Below are 23,492 nucleotides of genomic sequence, written 5' to 3' on the forward strand. Positions count from 1 at the left end.
GACCCACCATGAGCTTGAGAGGTGTCAACAAGAGTCCTCATACAAAGTGGATTGAGCTAAGAGATAAGGAACATGTGCTGAAATAGAATAGAAGATTAGAAGATCAAGTGGAACCCACAAAGATACCACGAGCTCGTACCTCTATCTACAAGAGTTGGAAGATCATGTGGGACCCATAAGATAAGACCACGAGCTGGCTCTCTAGCTTGATTCACGTGCTTAAAGAAGGTGTTTGTAGTTGAGTTAAATTACTCTCTTAAATAGATAATGTAATCTTATCATAATAGGCTTATCTTAGAGAGTTCTAGTTGGAATGTAATTAGGAGTCCTAAGGTTAGTTGTACATGGACTCTATCAACTCCTCAACTATAAATAGGGGTGATTGTAACTCGGAAATATCAAATAAGTTTCTTCTTTTTTTCTCCTCTCTTGTGTGAAGTACTCTCTCTCTAATCTCCCTTATTTTCCTTCTCTTCTCTCTCTACCCGAGAGCTTTTCTCTTTTCGCCTTTTTTTTCTCTCTACCCTTGCTAAAGGGTAAAATTAAAAAAACCAACGTCTCTCAAATATAAAGAGAAAATTAAGGCAACCGTGATACAAGAGTAAAATTCTCAAACTGCTCTCAATGAAACAACTTATATCATGGATCGGACGGGGGCGGAACCGCCATACCCTCTAGAGGGGGGGCTTCTCACCCCCCTTCCAATCCCCACAAAAACCTAACCATGCAGGTCGATCTACGACCAACTCAGCATAGGGCATTAATTAGGCTCCACAATTTACCAGAATGTGACCTATGACCTGTGGAAACACCTGTAGAGCTAATACTTGAAGCAATCCCTACATTACTAATCTCCACATTATAGATGGATATTATTCATCATAAAATCTCATATAAGGTCCGTCAAACTAATTTTATATTCATCATTGCTTCCTCCTCAGAATATATCCCTGAAAAATAAATTTCGATCAACCTTAATTTGACCCTTGGATCCAAAACTGAAGTAACAACCATCAACAAATTGTATTCACCTTAGTACTTCTCAAATTTCTATTTCATTCTACAAACCATTGTCTTAATGAAAATATTATCATTTGTAGAATGAAAATTCAGAACTTCTTTTACCCTATATACCTCACTAAGGTACAAATTAGAAGTAGGGTAGTCACTCCCAGAAATTATATTATTGACTACATTAAAATTTTTTAGAATCCCACACACCATTTCTACCTTTTCCCATTCAACAAGACTTGACAAACAATTATAAGTTGGTTCTCTATCTTGAAATCTAGGAAATGCATCTTTGAACTTTAATGCAGAAGATAACATGTCATGAGTGGAGTTCCAACGAGTTGGACAATCAATAATTAACCTTTTTTCTCCTAGTTGTAGTTGCTACATAATTTTAGAAAAAGTGTGTGAAGTCTAGCCTCATGCAGATTTATGAATTTGACACTCTCACGCACATTCTCCATGATATCCTTAATCTGAACAAGACCATCTTAGACTAATAAGTTTAGAATATGAGCACAACAATGCACATGAAACAACAAACCAATTTATTTTTTCTTGAAAAATCATTTTTCAAAACTCTCAGACAAACATCATTATATGTAGAATTATCAATTGAGATACTAAATACTTTATTTTTGATTTCCCAATCTATCTAACACTTGTAAATAACATATGCTATGTTAAAACCACGAGGAGGAGGAGGAACAAGCACAAAACTCAGGACTCATTTTTTTAGCTTCTAAATACTGTCAATAAAATGCCTAGTAATAACCATGTATTCAATCTTTTGATTTTGGGACTTCCAAAGAATCGTGGTAAGACTAATCTTGTTAATTTATTTTAATAAACTTTTTAATTTATTTTTCTGTGCCTCGTACACCTCCATACACTCCTTAATGGTCTTAACAAATATTTTTTCATAATTCACATTTGCCATCTTCATTAAAAAATTAAATCCCTCATTTTCTACTATCATGAATGGATGCTCATGCATAAGAATCCAATGACCAATGAGTACTCTCATTTTAGCTTGATCATATTTGCCTCCAAAATCCATAAAAGGAAGTCTAGATGGACTATGATCAACATTAGACTCCACTGGTTGAAAGTTTATGGTTTTTTTTCTCATTTCCAATTTTCTACTAGGACAACGTTTCAAATGTCGTCTCACATGTGTGGCCACTTCACTAATAATAATATTCAAATTGGTTTTACAATGAATACATTGAACCTTTTTTGTACCATCTATAAGTTAAACTTCTTTGAATTCCAACCACACATGAGACCTTTTTTGTCTTTTTGAACTATGGATAGAGTCACCTTCTTCCTCATTTAGGTTACCTTCATCTAGGCTCATTTATGTTCATTAGTAGTTCTAGAGGTATATGACTCTGGTGGAGTTGAGTCATTATCTATGGCCAAACTAGAACTAGTGTTATCTAATGATGTTAATTGAGTAGGAGGAGTTAACATTCTTACTTCTAAAAAAAATTACAAATTAAAAATATAAAGAAAAAAATAATCCAAACAACAAAGATATATCTAAACAATATTAGTAGTTCCATGCAAACTGAGTTTAAGCCTCAATTGAATCGGATACAAACAAAAAAACGATCAGTACTGAAAAACTGCTAGTTATTATTCCTAGTTTAAATTTCTAAGTGCACACTATCATAAATCTTGATTCTTGACGACTAAAATGAGGATCCTTTTAAAAAGTTAGTCATTATCTTCAAGTGAGTGGTAATTCAGCTTCGAAACTTCAACTGGTAAATTCAAGCAACTAAAACTTCTTCCTTCCGCCACCTCTGCCCAAATATCTCCAAAGCTAAAAAACTTCCTCCAAAAAAAAAAATTGCCACATCTTTCTATAAGTACTGTGAAAATTCATACTAGCATTATGAAAATTCATAATAGGGTACATGGCAGAAGTATTGTGAATTTTTACATCTTTCTATAGTCCAACAAATTCTATGCATCGAGGATAGATAGGAAATGTTGGAATCATATTGGATTTCAGTCCAATGTGGTATACCAATGAACAAAACTCATACTCTTCATTTTATTGAAGTTACAGAATCAAATAATTTTTCCTAAAAATTCTGATCTAACTTGAGGAGTTTTTATTTTATTATAATATTACCCAAAGAGTCAAAAGAATCAATAATCATTCCATGATGAAAATAGAATAACTAACCCATCCATTTTTGGAGAATAGTGTGTATACACAAACAAAACAATACAATAGAAATATTAAAATCATAGGGCGACCCATTAATTAAGTATTGTGAAAAGCGCGTATATACAAACAAAACAATACAAAAGAAATATTAAAATCCTAGGGCGACCCATGAATTAAGTACTGTGAAAATTCACTAACGAATAAATAGCCCTTCCATTAGAAAATTCACTATGATTATTGAAAATAATCTAATGGAGGGCTTGTTATTCAACAGTATAAACTTTGGATATCTGTGCTACTCTAGATAGTATCAACTATGGATGAGAGTTAAGTATTAGAACTGAAAAACAAAAAAAAAACAACATAACGGTAAGAGCCATTACCTCCAAGAAATAAGTAGGAAGAAGCTCTTGACACAGCATGAGGCGTTTGTCCAAAGTAGTTTGAATGCGAGATCAAAGAAAAATAATGGAATACAACATATCCAGAGCAGATAAAAATGCAAAAAATCATTGTTCCGTTAGTGATGAAAAAAAACCCTAAAGAATAAAAGAACTTACCTTTGTTCTATCACTTTCGTTGGCGAGGAAGAAGATATGAGGAAGAAATTGGAGAGGAAGACGGAACCAGCTTAATTCGATGATACTCCTACACACGACCAAGGAAGACCCACAAGTTCAAGTGTATGAAAGATGGGCTCAAGCCCATAAAACCAAGGAAGGCCTACACATCCAAGAGAGGTATAAGATGGGCTCAAGGTCCACAAACCAAGGAGAAGACTATAGGCCCACACAATGATGGCATGATGGTAAATAAAGAGTCATATCATAAAGATGACATTGATGTAATTAGTTTAAGTTCTAGGGGTAGAATTATAATATTTTAGGATTATTAATCTACAAATTGAGTTTAAGGGGAAGGATTAGGACACAAATCCATAACCTCTTTCTTCCTCCTGTTGTTTCCCAATATACCGTCTCCCTTTTTGTCCATGAGCTAAATCCATGAAGTCCTAAAAATCAACATCCACTAGATGAAAGGGAGTATTGTTTTCATTATAATGTAGTTATCAACACTTGACTCAAAAAAATATGTAGATTTTCCCGTATTTGATTTGATTGTGGAATATATCTAAAATTTTAAACAGTGAAAAGCCTAGACTTTAGGCTTTAGAAAAAAAATTTGTTTGTTATTCATCTACTTTGTTCCTTGGTTATTTAAATTTTGGGTCAAAGTAAACTTGATTCAACACTTTGTGATTTAATTTAGGCAACTAATTTTTTGGCTGAGGTTTCAAGTTCCTAATATTTGGTCAGTGTTGAATTTATGGAAAAGAGAAATACTTCAATGACCTAATGTAATCAGAGTACATGAACCTCTATTTATAATAGAGGAAGGTAGTAGTCCAATTACAATTAAACTATCTTTGTCCCAATTACACTCAAACTCTAACACTTAAAGATAAGTCCTAGTATAATTAAATAATCCAATATAAATAGAAGACTAACATGACTAAAACACCTTTAAACTGAAACTCTTCTATGAAATCTGCTTCTATAATAATTTTGGCTCTGTTAGACTTCTTATTGTGTTGAAATGACAGTCCTCCATATCTTCCAACACTCCCCCTCACGTCGGTGCTCTCTTCCATGAGGCCCAACTGGCATAAGATAAGTGAGAGTAAAATAACTCCAAGTCGTATGACATCTCTCCATACACCTGTCATAACTCATGCTGGATGTAGTGGCACTCTTATCTATGCAAGTAGTGGATCTAAACGCAGTACTCAGAAGTGTAGTAAAACTCCTCCATCACCGTGTCCTTCCACAGGACAATGACTCTCAAGTGGTAGGAGTAATAAGTGCCAATTAAGGGGGTAACAGGTAACATAGATGTAGTAATAAGCTCCTCCATCACAGTGTCCCAATCCGGGTACCGACTCTCACAGGTAGAAATGGGTGATAAGTGGGTAATGTCTGGCATACTCAAGATGACGATAAAAGACTCACAGATATATATATATATAAAAGTCTCAATGGACTTAAAACACCCATATGTATATATGTATGGACTTAAACTCCTAACCGAAGCAACATACAAAAGGTTGCCCAAAGAGGTATGATAGTCAAATAAAGGATGGTAGGAGAGAGGCTGCCAAATAACTAATGGGTAATGGGTAAACAAGAAGATAGAATGCTGAGGCCACCACTTCTTCAATAATAATGTCTCATCCAAAGAGACACAATAGTTTTAGTTAAAATGAGTTTGGGCCCATATAACACTAACCAAAATAATAAAAATCCTTGTAAAGGACCCATGAAATAATTCAATGCAAGTATCTGCAACAAATAATATGTTAACCAAGGAAAATGTTGCGAATACCTCAAAATAATAATCCAACAGAAGAAAAAGAACTGAGTCACACTGTGTTATGATCATGGGGTTAAGTACTTGGCTTTTTGCTACCTACCAGGCCCGTCTTTTGGGTAGTATTGGCTAGGTGTTTAACATTTGGTATCAGAGTTATACCGTAGTTGCGAGTTTCAATCCCGGTGTGAGTAAACTAAGCGGAGGGGGTGACCTCGCAGAGGGGGCAACCTAGACGTGTCACTAGAGTGGGTCGTCGTGGATGTCGGCTCATAACGATGGGAGTATTGTTATGATCTTGGGGTTAAGTACTAGGTTTTCCGCTGCCTACTAGGCCAATCGTTTGGGTAGTATTGGCTAGGTGCTTAACACACTGAGTCAAATAGTAGACCAATATAGCCAAGTCATGAAAGGAATATGTATAGAACTCTGGACCTAGATGCATATAACATGTAGAAAATATGTGGGTTGAGTCAGGTTGACCTAGACACGAGTTGACCAGGACCGAGTTGACCCGACTTAACTCGACAAAACAGAACAAAGTTCGGGTTGCAGAGTTGTTGGGTTAACTCGGCCTAGTCCAGGTTGAAGCAAGCGCAAAACCAGCGCTTGATTAAATTTTCCTAACTTGGGAAAAATTTAATTGCAACATGCTTCTTCTTCTTCTTCGGCAACGGTGCCAAATAGAGTGGACTCAAAACCAGATTAAACTTTATTTCTGTCAGAGTGGTTCCGTCTACTCTTGTGAGTGGTGGCTTTTGGCACTTAATTGACTAGTCTTTTAGGTTGCATTGGCCAGTCTCTTTACATGGTATCAGAGCAAGGTCTGGCACGTCCCGACTTCGAATTCTGCGGGGAGAGGTAAGGGGCTGGGTGGGTATCAGAGATAGTTCCGGTCCACCTCTCTTGATTAGGTTGGCTTTCCGCTCTTAAACAACTAGTTGTTTAGGTTGCGTTGGCCAACCTCTTGACATCGGGAGTTCTGGGGCACGCCACATCCCACGTTCGATTCCCGTGAGAGGCGGTAGAGAATGGGTGGGGTGGGTATTAGAGTGGTTCCGTCCACTCTTGTGAGCGATGGCTTTCCGTACTTAACTGACTAGTCTTTTAGGTTGACACTTTCTCACCCTCAGTAAAAGTTGTAATGGACAACAACTCAGTAACTTGGTGGAGGCTGGGGTCGTCGTCCCCTGTGACACCAACATAGTTGTGGATGAACAGAAAACAATGTTAACGTCTTCCAATGCGACACTGGCATAACCGAATAAGTTGCACTAGCTCGGAAGTAATTTCCAGAAATAAACTTGATTCCAGTAGAACGCTAGCACAACAGAAAAACACACCAAGTAATAGTAGTTCTAGCTGCAACCTGCTGTCATCGTCCCCGCTTCCGAACAGAGCAGAGAATCAGAGACAGTAATGCAGGCGTTGAACAGATCTTTCCAAAAATAATTCTATCCTATAGAGAGTCAATCACTGGTGCAAAATAATCTACGACATAGTTTCCAAAAATAGCGAAGAGGATATCTCCTAGAGAATCAGCAGTAAATCTTCCCGAACAGAGCAAAATATATTATTAGCAATCATGGTAGGAATGCTCAACGATTTCCTCGCCGTGAGAAGTTATCATCTTAAAAAAAAATAATGTCCCTAGTTTTTCTAGCGAGCACGTCACTGGTAGATAAGGCCCAACTGGATGAAACAAAACACGTTCTTCTCTAGCGATGCGAAAATTTTTCCAACGAGCAGAAGGTTGGCTAACAAAATATACAGAGGATAACTTACAACAGATATCTCGAAAGAGGAGAGGTAGTAGCAACTCAAGAATCATAAGAATGGTAGCCTGAATAATAGAGATTAATCTAGATATGGAGATGTCCAAACTGCAATATATATCTTCTCACAGACGCCGAATGGAGCAGGAGAGTAGCTTTAGAGATAGAGAGGGATTGTCGCAGTTGACGGTCATGAACCAGAAACTCCTGAAAATAGAATAGCAGTATAGATGTGTAAAGCAAATAACGGGTATAACGTAAGAAAAAAACATAAATACGAACCTAAACTGCAAGAGATAATAGATAAAAAAAGGATTACATTATCTTTGTGGGTTGACCGAGTCAACTCACATAACTTGCTCTGAATTTATGAAAAGAGAAATACTTCATTGACTTAATGTAATCAGAGTACATGAATCTCTATTTATAATAGAGGAAGATAGTAGAGTCCAATTGCAATTAAATTATAATTTTCCTAATTACACCCAAACTCTAACACTTAAAGATAAGTCCTAGGCAACTACAATGCTGCACTTTGTGATTTAATTTAGGCAACTACTTTTCTGGCTGACATTTCTGTTGGTAGGCAGGTTTCAAGTTCCTAATATTTGCTCATCATCAGCTGATGCTCAATTCAATACACAAATTTCTTCAGGTAAGATCTAACGTTATTGATTTGTGCTTGATCTGAGATCACCATGACATTATTTTTTATTGCCTTTCAGAAAAAAGAAAGTTGGATGTATACGAATAGATGGTTATACACCACAATCGTCAAGACTTACTTTGATAAAATAATTTCAAGAGAAAGATGAGACCAAGGCTGTTGTGGTATTCTTTATAACATCAGAGCTTTGTGTTTAGTTCTGTTAATAATTTTCTTGTGAATAGTTTTTTCAGAAAGTCTTTTTTTCTCTAAGAAGCAAAGAGATCTTTTATCTATTGGTTCTGTTTTCTTAATGAGCTTGTGTGCAACTTTCTATCAAATCAAGCAGGTGTTGGATTAACCTTGACCGCTGCAAGTACAGTCATCTTTGCAGAGCTATCATGGAACTCAGTCACTTAAGCAGAAGACATGGCTCTCTTCTTGCAAAATTATGTTTCTGTATTCATGGAATGTTTGAGGACATTAGAGACCTAAAAATATTTGTATCAAAGAGGCCAATAACATTAATCATTATATAATTGAAAGCTTTCTTTTTTAAATTTTGAGTAGAACTATATATTTCTCATTTATACGAGAATATGAATATCTTGCATGTTTAAACTTGGCTTTTATGGTATTCTAACTTTAAAATGCACTAGATAGAGGTTGATACTTTGCATGCTTTTTTTGTTAATATATACTACTTGCTTGCGAAGGACTTGGTGGATGACATGCTCTGGTATGGTGAATGTTAAGTTAGCCATTTGGGGAAAAAAAGAAAAACTATATTTCTCCCTTTTTATTAGTTTTAGATTATTTATTGTGTTATGTGTTATTTAGGGATGTCGTTCAAAACAAGACTGAAAACTTGGGTCAGGTCAGTTCATATCTTTATTACATCTTAATACAACATTTCTCCATATTTTATAAATTAACCAAAAAATTCGTGAAGAAACAATCTCATAACAAATAAATCCATTGTTATCCCATGCTCTGAGTACTCTGCCCACTACTAATGAATTGTGAATGCTTCTGGGTCTCTAGATGCTTGATGGTTGTGAAAACACGTTGGAGGTCTTTGCTTTTCAAATGCCAAGCAGACCAACAAAGCAGGAAACTCTGGACTCTTTTTGGAAACGTTGCCATGGTTCGATAGACAAAGGAACAGTTAACACTGTACATAAACAATTGAAAAACCCAAAAATCTGAACCTTGTATTTGAACTTGTACGTGTTATTTACAGCTTTGAACTTCTTTTTGTTATTCAGTCCACGAGGAGATGTTCAGTTATGTTAAAACTGTTATTCATGGCACTAGGGTTTCTATATACTTTTTTTGGTCTTTCTGTGGATGCAACTGTGATTCCCTAAAGGACACTCTATGAAACTACTTGGAAACAACATGGTATTCCCATTCGTTGAGTCAATTTGTGACTTGGCTGGATCGATTTGGATTTGGAACAGGGCGGGTTAGTTGGGGGAACAATGTAAGAGTCTTGAGTCTTTCTTACTCACTTGATTCAACTTGAAACTTTGTGACCCCAAGTTAGTTTTCGATTCCAAGTTGTAAAACTATGATAAATACTGGATAGAAAGAGGGATGTCTGTTTAGGTGGAGATTTACAAGACAATATTGTTTTCTAGCATGGAGAGAAAGAGTTAGAGTTTATAAATTTATACTGGATTTATAGTCTTTGTTTAGGTGATTGTAAATTTGATACTGATATTTCATTTAAATTTTTGTGTTTGATTATTGAATAAAGTTTATGCATAATATTATGCAGTGTTTATGAACAATTTTATGTAGAGTGTATAAACAATTTTATATAGGGTTATGTACAGAGGTCATGCCCAATTTTAAATAAAATTAATGCATAATTTTATCTACAGTTTATTTGACATGTATTTTATGCAAAGTTTAAATGTAGGTTGGAGTTCGAACCCAGTTCAAAATTATTGGGCTCAACTCGAGCTTGAAGTATTTAAATCAAACCCAACTCGAGCATATGCGGGTTCGGGCTTAGCTCGAATTGATGCCATCCCTATTGCTCATAGCCGTTTAATTAGCTTTTTCGGATAGTATCTTTATGGACATGTTGTGATGCACAAAATGTGAAAAGTTCCTTGAAGCAATCCAAAATTGTTCATTGCAATTTGCAACAACCATAATTAGAAAAACAATATCCAAATAGTTAGTTTTTCTCTATACAAGAATGATGAACAACATGAGATGGCAACAAATATAAATACTTATCTCTCTTATCTATGTCTATTTTATCTACATTATTACTCTATTGTTTCTAATACAAACTTGCCATGTAGGATGATCAAAGTCATTGATCCACTATTCAACCAAGAAATCATGGTTCTTGTCTCCATTAAATATATATATATATATATATATATCTTCTACCATCTTATTACTTTAAACAAAAAGTCCCTGTTGAAGCTTTAACTCTAGACTTGGAAAATAAAAGAGGAATTATGAAGCCGATGAGAATCTTCCCAGAGAACAAGCGATTGCATGCATCAGGAACCTCGGGAAGGCACTAGTTATTTTGGGTCACATTAAAAATTATGAAACTTTGCAACACAAAAGATGAACTGCCTAAGTGTGAGCTTCTAACCTTCAATATCTTGTTCAGTTTACCATCTTAGTCAGTTTGAATCAAAAGCAGATGTGGAGATTTTGGTCTTCTCATAGTTCCGCTGGTGCCCAGTATTGACAATCAGCACATCTACATCTTTCCACTGCGCAGAAGTCTAATCCACCTGGTTCAATTTTAGGGTGGTCTTGGCTTCCACATGTCTATAACTCGATTGATTAAGAGCATTATCTAATATGCCATTATGGGATCGTTATAGATTAAGAGGTGGTTTTCCAATTGTCAGTATCTTGTGCACCTCTTTCAAAGATAGTGAAGACACTCCTCGGGCCTGAAGGAGGTATTATTTAATTTTTTTGTGTCTAATTGATGAAGCGGAAGGATAAAAGGTACACATCGATACCTAATTTAATTTAGGTTTATTAAAGTGTTTAGTTAAGTTCAGTGAGTTTGCATTATTTATTTCCAATAATTTTGAAAGAGATTCAGACTTTTAGAATGGGTAAATCCAAAAACTCACTTAACAAAACACTGAAACCCAACTGTTTGATTGGAAAATTTCGGTAGGTGAAAAAATTGAATGAAATAGTAGTTAAACAACTCTAGTTGTTCTATGTAGTTGTGAGTGTCTCACCAGTTACTAGCCTAGAGGACAATGAACCAACAAAATCGTATGTTAAACACAAATATGAGAAAGATAATTATTTGTGTCGTGGTCTGATCCTTAGTACATTAAACAATAACTTATATGACTTGTACTCTTAAGGATAAAAGTGCTAAAGGTTTATGGAAAACTTTAGAGTCAAAGTAAGGGCAAGAAACAAAGTTTTTCATAGGAGAGTATTTCACCTACACAATGGTAGATGGGAAATCGATGATTGATCAAGTACATGAAATTCAAAATATTGTTGCTAAGATTATCGCCAAGGGTATCCCAATAGATGATAAAATACAAGCATCTGCCCTCATAGAAAGACTTCCTCCATCACGATCAGACTTTAAGATCCAGATGAAGCATAAAATATAACGTCCCATAGTAGACGAAGTGTTGGTATCAATTTAGATAAAAGAAAAACACAGAAACAACACTAAGAAAAACTTCGGTAAAGGATTTGAAGTTACTTGAAGAGCAAATTTGATAGAATCAAAGAAGACTAACTTCATAAAGAAGAAGCCGAAGAAATACCTTGGTAAGACTAAATAGAAAATTCAGAAGGAACAAAACAAGAGGACAAGTTATGTCTAGAGAAAATCGGGTCTTTATGCTAAGCAATGTAGACATAGGAAAAATAGAGGGCAATGTGATAGTAAGATTCCTCATGTGAACATAATAATCGAAACTAGCACAGTTGGAACAGATGACAGGTTAATAACAACTAACTTAGAAACAAAATCTGACATTTAATCTAACCGATTGGTGGATTGACATAGGAACAATTGTCCATATTTGTTACGATATTTTCTCTTTTTCTTCCTATGAGGCGATCAAAGAGAGAACTATGACAATGGGCAAATTAAGTATTGCTCAAGAGATAGGTGAAGGATAAGTAGAGTTGAATTTCACATATGGGAACATTCTCTCTCCATAATATGCAGTATGTGCCAGACATACGAAAGAATCATGTTAGTGGTTTCCTTCTAAATCAGTTAGGCTACAAATTAGTGTTTGAGTCAAATAGGGTTATAATTACCAAGGGTGAGTCTTGTATAGGGAAGGGTTATTTTTTTTATGGTGTATTCAAATTAAAAGAATTTTTTACCAAAAATATTTATGAGAATAAAACTTCATCTTATGCCATGTTAGTTAACTCTTTTGACTTATGCCACAGTAGACTTTGACATGTGTAAATACTCTAAAAAGAATGATGAACTTAGATTTAATCCCTAAGAATAACATAAAATATAAAAAAATGTGAGATATGTGTTCAATCAAAACAACCTACAAAACTATTTAAGTTAACAAGTAAAAATTCTGACCTTCTAGAACTTATACGTAGTCACAACTATGAGAAGTGAGTTATTTTGACCAGAGGAAGAAAAATGTATTTTATTACTTTTGTAGATGATATGTCAAAATACTGCAATGTGTATGTAATTAGGAAAAAAGATGAAGCGTTAAAAAAATTTAAAATTTACAAATCAAAAGTAGAAAATCAAACCCAAAAAAGGCTTAGGTTTGATAGAGAAGGAGAATACAGTTCTATAGAATTTGAAAAATTCTGTGAGGAACATGGTATCATACATGAGACAACAATTCCATATTCTCCTCCATTCAATTAAGTAGCTGAAAGGAAAGACAAAACATTCTTAACCATGATTAATTCTATGTTGTCTTGTACTAGTCTTCCCAATAATATGTGGGGAGAAGTTTTACTTTCAGTGTGTAAAATGCTTAATCATATTCCTTAGGACACTAAAGAAATACCTTAAATAGTTTAAAGTATGAGGTTGTCTTGCTAAAGTTAAAATAAACCTTAATAAGACGAAGCTAAGTCCTAAGAGTTACAATGCAGCTTTCATAGGATACGCAAAAAACAACAAAGCATATTCGTTTTTAGTAGTACATTCAGATTTACCTGAAATTTCAGTAAACACTATTAAAGAATCCAGTCATGTTGTATTTTTTGAAAATGTGTTTCCTATGAAAGAAAAGAGAAAATTAGTAGGATAAACTTCCAGATATCGCGATGAGGATACCGAATCAGTGTCACAAACTAAACTTAGGCGGACTATGAGACCCAAGATAGAAAAGTGGGTAGAAGATGATTTTTACACTTTTGTCATAGAGGATGATGCATTGACTTTTACCAAAGCAATGAAATTTAGTGATGCATCCATGTGGGAGGAAGCAATTAAAAGTGAAGTGGATTCAATTCTTTCACACCATACATGGGAATTAACAGACTTACCTTCAAGGTCTAAACCAATTGGATGCATATGGATCTCCAAAAGGAAACGTAATCCTGATGGGTCCATAGAAAAATACAAAGCTGGATTAGTTTCTAAAGGTTCTAGTTAGAGAAAAGAGTGAATATTTCGATACTTACTCACCAGTCACTAGGATAACTACAATTCGAGTGCTTATTACACTGGTTGCACCATATAACCTCAAAATACATCAGATGGATGTTAAAACAATTTTTCTCAATGGCGAATTAGATGAAGACATTTATATGGAATAACTAGAGGATACTGTAGTTTTTGGTCAAGAGAATAATGTGAGTAAACTAGTCAAATCTTTATATGGTCTACAACAAGCTCCTAGGCAGTGGCATGAAAATATTGATCGGGTAATCCTATCATATGGTTTCAAAATATGCAATTTTGATAAAATGTGTATATTTGAAAATATACGATAGGTCTTTCATTATCTTATGTCTTTATGTTGATGACATCTTGATATTTGGAAATGAAAATATCAAAATATTAGAGGTAAAGAAATACCTAATGATAATTTTGATATGAAAGATCTTAGGTTAGCGAATGTAATATTAGGAATCAAAATAATCAAAATTTAAAATAAGATTGCTATGAGTCAATCTCATTATGTGAAAAAAGTTATGAAACAGTTCAAATATGAGAACTATAAACTAGTTAACACACCATATGTTCTAGCATAAAATTAAAGAAGAATGGTTGGGATAGTGTTTCATAGTTGAGGTTCTCTAAAATTATTGGAAGTCTAATGTATTTCTCAAACTGTACCACACTATATATTTCCTATGCATTAGGAAAACTGAGTATGTATATGAGTAACCCCGATAAAACCTATTGGGATGCTATTGAAAGAATTTTTAATATTTGAAAGGTATTGTTAATTACGGAATATACCACTCTAGTTTTCCTACTGTACTAGAAGGGTACAATGATACTAACTGGATTTCTGATTTCGATGAAAGTAAATACTCTAGTGATTTTGTATTTACACTATGTAGTAGCACTATCGCTTGGAAATCTTCCAAGCAGACCTTCATTACCAGATCTACTCTAGAGGTTGAGATGGTAGCCTTAAAGTTGGTTGGTGGAGAAGCTAAATGGCTTAGGGATCTATTGTTAGACATTCCCACGATGGATAAACCAATTCCAACTATCTTAATTAGTTGTGATAATCAAGCGACTATTATGAAAATTAAAAGAAAAAATCATAATTCAAAGTCGTCTAGACATATTGAGCTTTGATATAAAATCTTGAGGAAACTCACATCCATTGAAGTAATAACTTTGAGTTATATTAAATTAGAGTAAAACTTATCAGATCACCCAATCAAGGGTATGTCGAGAAGAGAAGTACAATATGCTTTGAAGGGGATGGGATTGAAGCCTATTAGTTGAGTCACTATTAGTGGTAACCCAACCTGTCTGACTGGAAATCCCGAGACAAGGGTTCAATGAGAAAAACAAGTTGAATGAGTGACTAGTAGGAGCACCAAATTAAAGTGAGTTTTATTCACATCCCATCTCTATGAAGTAGGTGCTCAACTGTACTAGATATGAGGTTGGTGTATTACCTTAATGATATTGAGGCTATTATAGCAGGGTATAGAGATGCAATATACCCTTGGAGATATCACCGATGTGAGTGTGACTGTGGGACCACAAGTGTAACAAAGAATTACGGTTCATTCTCTAAGAGGCACTCACAATACAAAATACTTGCACATGGCCGTAACGGGCTACCCCGATGGAAATCACAAGTAGGATTAACACTTAGTTGTTTAGTATTCTCAAAGCCTATACATAAAGTACAAGTTCAAGATTTGTTCACTTAGGACCGGTGTGGGTAGGGAAATTCCAACTATATGTTGTTTCAAGTCCGAAAGACACCTATCATCGAAAGCTATAGTGTACTGATTTTTTGGAACCTTGTCCAATCTAATCATATCTCAGTTTTCAATTGTAAAAATGGAGGGGAATGTCGGAGTTTTTAAAATAAAAGGTACGCGAGTGTATAAGATGTATGCACTATAGCTCAGGTGGTCAAGAGCATCTTAGTACGTGAGCCAGTTGAGCACTATGCATGTCTAAAATAGCAGAAAGATCGATTGATTGTTGGAAAGAGATCGTCAATATCTTGTGTACTGTAAGAGGTGAATTTTTTTCAAAGACAGTAAATACTCGCCTTGGGTCTGACAGAGGTATTATTTAATTATTTTTTATCTGATTAATAAAGTGGATCAACTAAAGGTACAAAACGATACCAAATTTAATTTAGGTTTGTTAAAGTGTTTATTTAAGTTATGTGAGTTTGCATTATTTATTTCCAACACATATTACTTGAAATTTGAAGTTCAACAGACCGTCAACACAGTTTCTCCGGGACCCATATGAGGATTTCAAGCAGACGTAGAACAAGTGTTCTCATCATTTCAGTCAGCGGTTTGAATCTTCAAACTGTTGAAACTTGAAACTGCAATCCATGAAAGAGGAAGAGACCAGGCGCTGAGATCAAACAACTAGATTCCACTAGTAAGCAGCAAAACATAATCACCAATTAGTAAGTACATAACCTACATTCCTCACGTGTCATATTTAAAAGCATTAGTTAGAGAAGAATCTGATCCTCGTTACAAAATATAGTACCAAAAGGTAACAAATGCAGCAATGCCACTAAATATACATAGTCTATCAAGACGGCTTTCATTTCTCATCTTTTCCTCCTTCAGTTCACTCTGGACTTTTGAGTACAAATGACAGGACTCTAAAACCTCACTGTAATTTTTGCTCCTACGGCAGCTTAAGGCTTCTTTCAGCACCAGTAAACTGTTCCTGCCATTAACATGAACCCCTGCCATATCTTCCAACTGCATGCTTAGTTCTGTTAGCTTAAGTCTCATCTGATCACTACTCTCTGCCTCATCGTTGTGAACTACTCTAAACTTCATACTAATGATACATTCTACGGCTTGACAGGTAAGGATCTGCTTAGCAGGAAGTACTGAACCAAACCTTAACAGAAAATCTTTGTCTGTGGGCCAATGTCTTTGACCCCCAAGAGGGCTCCAACTTGCAAGGTTAGCACATTGCTTCATCTTTCGGTTCACAACTATCCAACTTAACCTAATACCCTCCCGGAGCTCCCTCCAAAGATTCCCATCTTTTCTTTCATTCTCAATGGAAGTAATTGATGGAAGCCCATCAGCAACTGAGAGGGTAACCTCAGCATCATGGTCATCCTCCCCATTGGAATAACTTAACAGGTCAATCCGAAACGGACAATTGTAGAACCAACCATGGAAGCCATCCGAATCAGGAATTCCCCAAATAATCTTTGAATATATTGCTTTATCTTAATATCTAATGTCCACAATTGACACAAAATCTGAAGGTGAAACACTGTCATGTTCATCATCGCCACCATAGTAATCAGCTTCAAACCATTCCTCAAAGTACTCAAGATCTGGATCCCACTGAACCATTGGAACATCTTTGTTCACAATAAGTGGGTAGCAGTCAGCATAAAATTTTCGGAAGCCACCAACTGAAGAGATTAAAGTTCTAACATCTTCTCTCTTGGTAGATGGCCACAGAGACTGGCAAATATTCTCCCACATTGTCTCTTCTCTTGATATGGAATGGAAATCAGCACAAGCACATCCCGCACTGGCCAGAGTTGCACCATCAAGACGCCTTAATATGTCATAAAATAGGTCACTGCTCAGTGATGCCATACTCCCTACTTGTGTGGCTGTCATAGGGAATAGATCATCTGGATAGCATAATTGTGTGGCTGTCATAGGGAATAGATCATCTGGATAGCATAAATCACAGAAAGGATGATTTTATTAGAGGTCAAGAGGGGTGAAAGTCAACTGTGAAATGAACATTGGAAATAACAACTCCCTACCATGGACTCCAAAAAGAACATATCTTTTGTCTAAAATGTAACAACTCCATCAATAAGATTTAATTTGCTCTCTGCATCCTCACATTTTTTTCCATCGTAAGTCACATTATCAATCTATGAGAGGAGAACCGCTTCCACTGATCAAGATAGGAATGTAATAGTTGCGTCTCAAGTTCTTCAGAGAATGTACCAAAGAGCATTATTAGGTGATTTTAGCCTCTTAATTAGTTTATGTCACAACTATTTCTTTGACATGAATATACCTTTGTGACACATTTCCCTGTTTCCAGATTAACTTTCAGTGCTCTTCATTGTTATTGCCACTAAATCAGTATAAGAAGTGGAAATTCTACAGAATTTGCTCCCACTAGGCATGTTTCTAGATTACATTTCAGTCCTCTGAATTTGAATGGAATTACTCCCACCAGACAAATGTAAAGGTCATCTAGATTACATTTCAGTCCTCTGAATTTGTATGGAATTACTCCCACCAGACAAATGTAAAGGTCATGATTTACTGAAAAGCTTGACCAGGAAGATTGGTGGCTGAAACTGAGGACTGAAATGTAATCTAGAAACATGCCTAGTGGGAAGAAACTGATTATAGATTGTACTGCCCCTGCTTTAGATGGCAGCAAGTGATGACATAAATAGCTTCTTCACTGTACAACCCACACATATTCTCGAGACAGCTCACCTTCTTCACAGTAATTCCAGTAACTTCAGTAGACAAATATATAATATGGATTAGCCACTTCACAGTGTAACCAACAAATATCCATTGGAATGTTCATCTTCTTCTGAATATTATTCCTTCACACTTCAGATGTAGGAAAATAGGAAGTGGGACAGTATTTCTTATAATTTGAAATGTTTGGCACAGTATCGGAGTATCAGCTCTACAAGAGAATCATGAAGTTCTCTTCATTATCATGTTGTCTTTGCAAAGAATTTATAGTTGGTTCATAAATATCTTTAATGGGTAGGGTGCCAATTAACTACTAGATGCTATAAGAAATACCTAATGCGTCATCTCTATAGATGCTATAAGAAATAGCTACTACATCATCTCTAAAGGATCATCCACATAAAAAGCATACACAAACCAAGAAGAGCATTTGCTCAAACAGCACTGACATCAAGTTCACTAAAAAGATATTCCAGCTTTCCACACCCATGTTGGTATCAGTCGGAGAGTGATTCAAGTGTGAATTTGAGGTTGGAGAGGAAGGTGTTACTCAAATGTTTATTTTTTTTTTTTTTGGAGGGTAAGAGCAGTTAACAGTTGAAATTAACATATGACTACTTCCAGGAATAACTATCCCAAATGACAAATTTATGAAAGTCATAGAAACATGATGTTGAGTTAAGATGACTCCACAACTTTTGGGAGGCCCCCAGCATTGTTGGATGTAAAAGAGTTCTCAAAGTGGCCTAAAAATAGAAAAGCAAAACTATAAAAACAAAAAAAGAAAAGAAAAAGCAAACGATCAACGTTGAATAGAAATGACAGATTAATAATCATGGTTATACTAAGAGCATGAAATTCTGATTTTTGCTAGCCAATCAAATGAAAAGAACATAATTGGAAAGTGCTACGGACATCATTAATTAAACATAACCAACCTCGACTACTGAGATCTTTCAAAGAGACGGAACAAATCCAAATTATCTGAGACAGAAACCTTCTAGACTGTAACTGTTCTTTAGTAACATATACAACTAAATGATTAAGTCTGGAAAAACAGAGTACATGTCAAAGAGAAGACAATCAATAAGGATAGGTGCTTCTAAACAAGAACGAGGACATGTAAGTGAAAGGCATTTCTGAAGGAGAATTAGCCTCTTATTGACGCCAACCTTGTTGTCATAGCAACCGGTCCATCCATAAGACGCAGGTATCAACAAGAAGCTATTTTTTTTTTTTTTTTTTGTAGGAAAAGAAAAGAGAAAAGGAAAAGATTTAAAAATGAAAAAAAAATATCGTTTTATGAATAAGGATTCAAACAAGAGACAATTTAACTTCAGTAAAACAACGGCAAGAAAACGTCGATATTCGCTACAGATACCAATACGAGAAGGCGAAGAAAGCAGTAAAAGAGTAAAGCACTATCCTGCAAAGGAAAAAATTTGGAGCTAAACCCAAATCTATCGACACTTGCAAGTAGCAATTTTCTCCTCTGATCGATTATAAAATTTCAAATTTATCGTGACAATTCAATAGTGTTAAGAAAGGAGAATCTACTGATCAAGTTTAAGATAAATAAAGCACCTTGAAAAGCAATAGGATGCAATACTGAGCAAACCGCAGCAAATCAACAGAAAGTAAAGAACCCATCCTTGTGTGTGTATAAAAATTTCATCAAACTCAAAAGAGACACATTAAAGAGGAAGAAATCGCACCAAAACCAACACTTCCGAAGCCAATCAGGCCGACCCAGAACGGAATAGAGCAAACCCCGTAACAAAGATGAGTGTTCCACCCTCATCGACCGTTTGATCTTCTATTCACCCGTCCGTCAAGCATGTCCCGGATAACCAGAGAAGATCCGAATAGGAGGAAAAGACGACAATTAAGACGGAGACAAATTCCAGAATCCTATGCCTACAGGAAGCGGCGATGGGATGTGTTGCCCACATATAAATTATAAATAGATGCTACTCCCTCACTACAGTCTGGAAAACGGGATTTCGTTTGCTCTTTCAGATTTTCGTTTTTCTCATTTGTGTTTCCCCTATCGGTCCAATTTAACGAAGACAGCTGAAAGCACTTCTGCAAGATTAAAGTGCATTAGGACAGTTAGGTTGTCAACTGTAGATGTACGTATTCCTTCAGTAGAGATCCAAAGATACGATAACCGAAAATTACAAGAAAAATTAAGGTAATAGATTAAAAAGTATTGTGTGGCTTGTTGGTTGGTGCAGACTACGACCCTCAACTAATCTCCTTTACTTAATTGCTATTCCTCTTCCGAGTCTTACTTGATACCTTACACACGTCTCTCTTTAAGCTTATATGCATCTCTTTACTTTGGCTTTCATCTTCTTGTGTACAGAGTTGTAATGAAATGTATGTAAATTAGATTAACATAATTGTAGAAAACTAATTGTTTTCATGATTCTAAAATCAATCCGCGTTTTTGTTCCTTGATTTTAGGATCTAAATTGGACCTAAAATTAGATCCTAAAATCAGCATGTAATGTTTTATAAATAGCCTCTTATACGGAGAAGAATACATAATTGAAAAATATTTTTTGAAACAATTCTTTGTGTCTCGGTTTCACATGGTATCAGAACGGGAGAATTATCTTCTCCTTCCTGTCGCCAAAGATCAGAGCTAAGTGCTCTCGTAGTCGCCGACGTCGTCGAAGGACGTAGCCGAAAAAAATTGTAGTTGAAGGAAGTCAACGAACTGTTTTTTTTTCTCTGCGACTGCTGACGGTCCCGTAGCCGAAACCTCGTCGGCGATGACTACCGACGATCGTCGATGACCACACCACCGGCCATGCTATTGTTGCCGATCACTGGTGTCGCCGAAGGAAGCGTATGAACTTTGTTTTTTTTCTCTGCAACTATCGATAGTCCCGTAGCCAAAACCTCGTAGCCGATGATTGCACCACCGCCCCCGTTATCACTGCCAACCACCGTCGTCCTCAAAGGAAGCCAACGCTCCGTTGACGTCACCAAAGGAGAAAGGTTTTTTTTAATTTTAAGTTAGGAACTACTATTCCTTTATTTCTCTGCCAACCGAACTGACCCAGACGGACGGGTTACCGAACCGAACTAAACCAGACCACAACCGAACTGGACCAAAATCGAACCGGATTAGAACTGGATCGGACCATACTGTTCCTTTATTTCTCTGCCGACCGAACCGATCTAGACCGACTGGTCATCGAACCGAACCAAACCAGACCACAACCAAACCAGACCAGAATCGAACCGGAATAGGACTGGATCGAACCAAACCATATCATACCAGACCAAATTTCGAGACCGGATGAAGTTGTGCTCAGGATAATCCTGTGACAAAAATTGATGGCCACCACTACAGTTGCATCAACTGAACTTATCTCATCACCACAGATTATCGTCCACCAAGATAATTCTGCATTTCCAATTGGAATCATCCTTGATGAGACCAATTATTCATTATGGTCCCAGCTCATGGAGATGCGAATTGGCGTTCGCAACAAAGCTGGATATCTCATCAACGAAACAAGAAAACCGGCATTTGGAGATCCCAATCTTGGAGTATGGATTACTATAAATCAAAGCGTAAAAAGTTGGCTTATTGACTCAATGAGTCCATTACTAATGCAACAATTTATTCTCCTCTCCACTACCAAGGAGATGGGAAGCAGTATAAAAAATGTTTTATGATGGATCAGATGAAACCTGTATATTTGAGCTGAACCGGATATCTTTTTCTACCAAATAAAAAGGTAAACCATTATCCACGTACTACAATGGACTGGTTGCTATTTTCTAGGAGATTAATCATAGAACTGCATCTTAAGAAGGAACAGTTGAAGGGCTAATCCAGTTGCTCTATGCAATGGCTAGGCTTCGAGTTCATATTTTTCTCAGTGGGCTTGACTCTGAGTTTGATCAAGTTCGAGGAGAAATCTTGCGGAGAGACCCCAAACTTGATTTGGAGAGCACATATGCATATGTCAGACGAAAATATCAACAGAGACAGACAATGGGGAGCTATCGTCCAATTTCAGAGAACTCGAATATGTTGGTCAACCAAAATCGACAAGGATCATCAAACAGTCGGAACACTCAATCCTCTAGAAAAGGTAACAACCGGGTATGTACTTACTGCGGAGAAAAAGGACATTTGCAACAACATTGTTATGTGATTATTGGCTATCCGGAGTAGTGGGATTTCTCCAAGAAAACCCCGTAAAAAGATTGCTGGGAAAGCTTTGGTGACACCCATGGAAGACAATCAGCAGCTACCTACGGCAAATGTTGCCCATCTAGTTCTCAGTAAAGCATTAGTATTCTCTGTAAATTCTAAGAATAGAACTTGGATTATTGATACAGGTGTATCCGATCACATGACAAGGGATCCCAATCGGTTACAATCTATCCTACCTTCTCCGCAATCAGTTATTGCAACTGCCAATGGTAGTACATCTCCTATTACTGGGGAAGGATATGTTATATTATCTAATAATCTTACATTAGAAATTGTCCTTGTGGTTCCATCTCTTGAATATAATCTTTTGTCTATTAGCCAAATTACTTCCACTTTTGCTTGTATTGTAACCTTTTGACCCTCATTTTGTGTCTTTCAGGATATTATAACTCGGAAGATTCTTGGTTATGGTGTTAGATGGGGCAAACTCTACTATTTGGAGTTGACAGATAATGGGGGTTCGAAAATCAGTCGAAAAAATCAAGCTAGCAGTGAAGATAGTTCTCAAACAACTCTATGGATATGGCATCGATGATTAGGCCATCTTTCCTTCGGTTATCTTAAGAATTGCAACCACAACTTTTTTCAGGTTTGGACGATTTGAATTTTCATTGTGACAACTGTGAACTAGCTAAGAGCCACCATATCTCTTATTTACCAAGTTTGAATAAAAGTTTCGAACCTTTTGAAGTTATTCATTCCGATGTTTGGGGTCCAGCCAAGGTTCCCTATATTTCTAGAGCTCGTTACTTTGCGACATTTATTGATGAATGTTCCAGAATGAATTGTGTATATCTGCTTATAAAAAAGAGTGATGTGTGTCTAGCATTTCAGAAATTTCACAAAATGATACATACTTAGTACCAAAAACAAATTCGTATTTTGCAATCTGACAATGGTACTGAGTTTGTCAATGCTTCTCTTGAGAATTTTCTGATCAATCTTGGAATTCGTCATCAGACCTCTTGCACCTATACTCCCCAATAAAGTGGATTGGTAGAAAGGAAGAATATACAACTTTGGAAGTAGTGTGTGCCTCTCTCTTTGGCATGAACATGCCTCGGTTTTATTGGGGCGAAGCTATCAAATCTACTGCCTACCTCATCAATCGAACACCTTATTGAGTAA

At 36.1% G+C, this 23,492-nt stretch overlaps 1 pseudogene; it reads right to left on the bottom strand.

Annotated features, from left to right (window-relative positions):
- Positions 1 to 16,103: 16,103 nt before the first annotated feature.
- On the bottom strand, positions 16,104 to 19,764 carry LOC137960139 (probable F-box protein At2g36090; annotated as a pseudogene).
- Positions 19,765 to 23,492: the final 3,728 nt, after the last annotated feature.

This window comes from Aristolochia californica, unplaced genomic scaffold, assembly GCF_029961685.1.
Source record: "Aristolochia californica isolate CCGP_79_NKW_82.1479 unplaced genomic scaffold, dmAriCali1.0.hap1 SCAF_3, whole genome shotgun sequence".
NCBI classification, from domain to species: domain Eukaryota; kingdom Viridiplantae; phylum Streptophyta; class Magnoliopsida; order Piperales; family Aristolochiaceae; genus Aristolochia; species Aristolochia californica.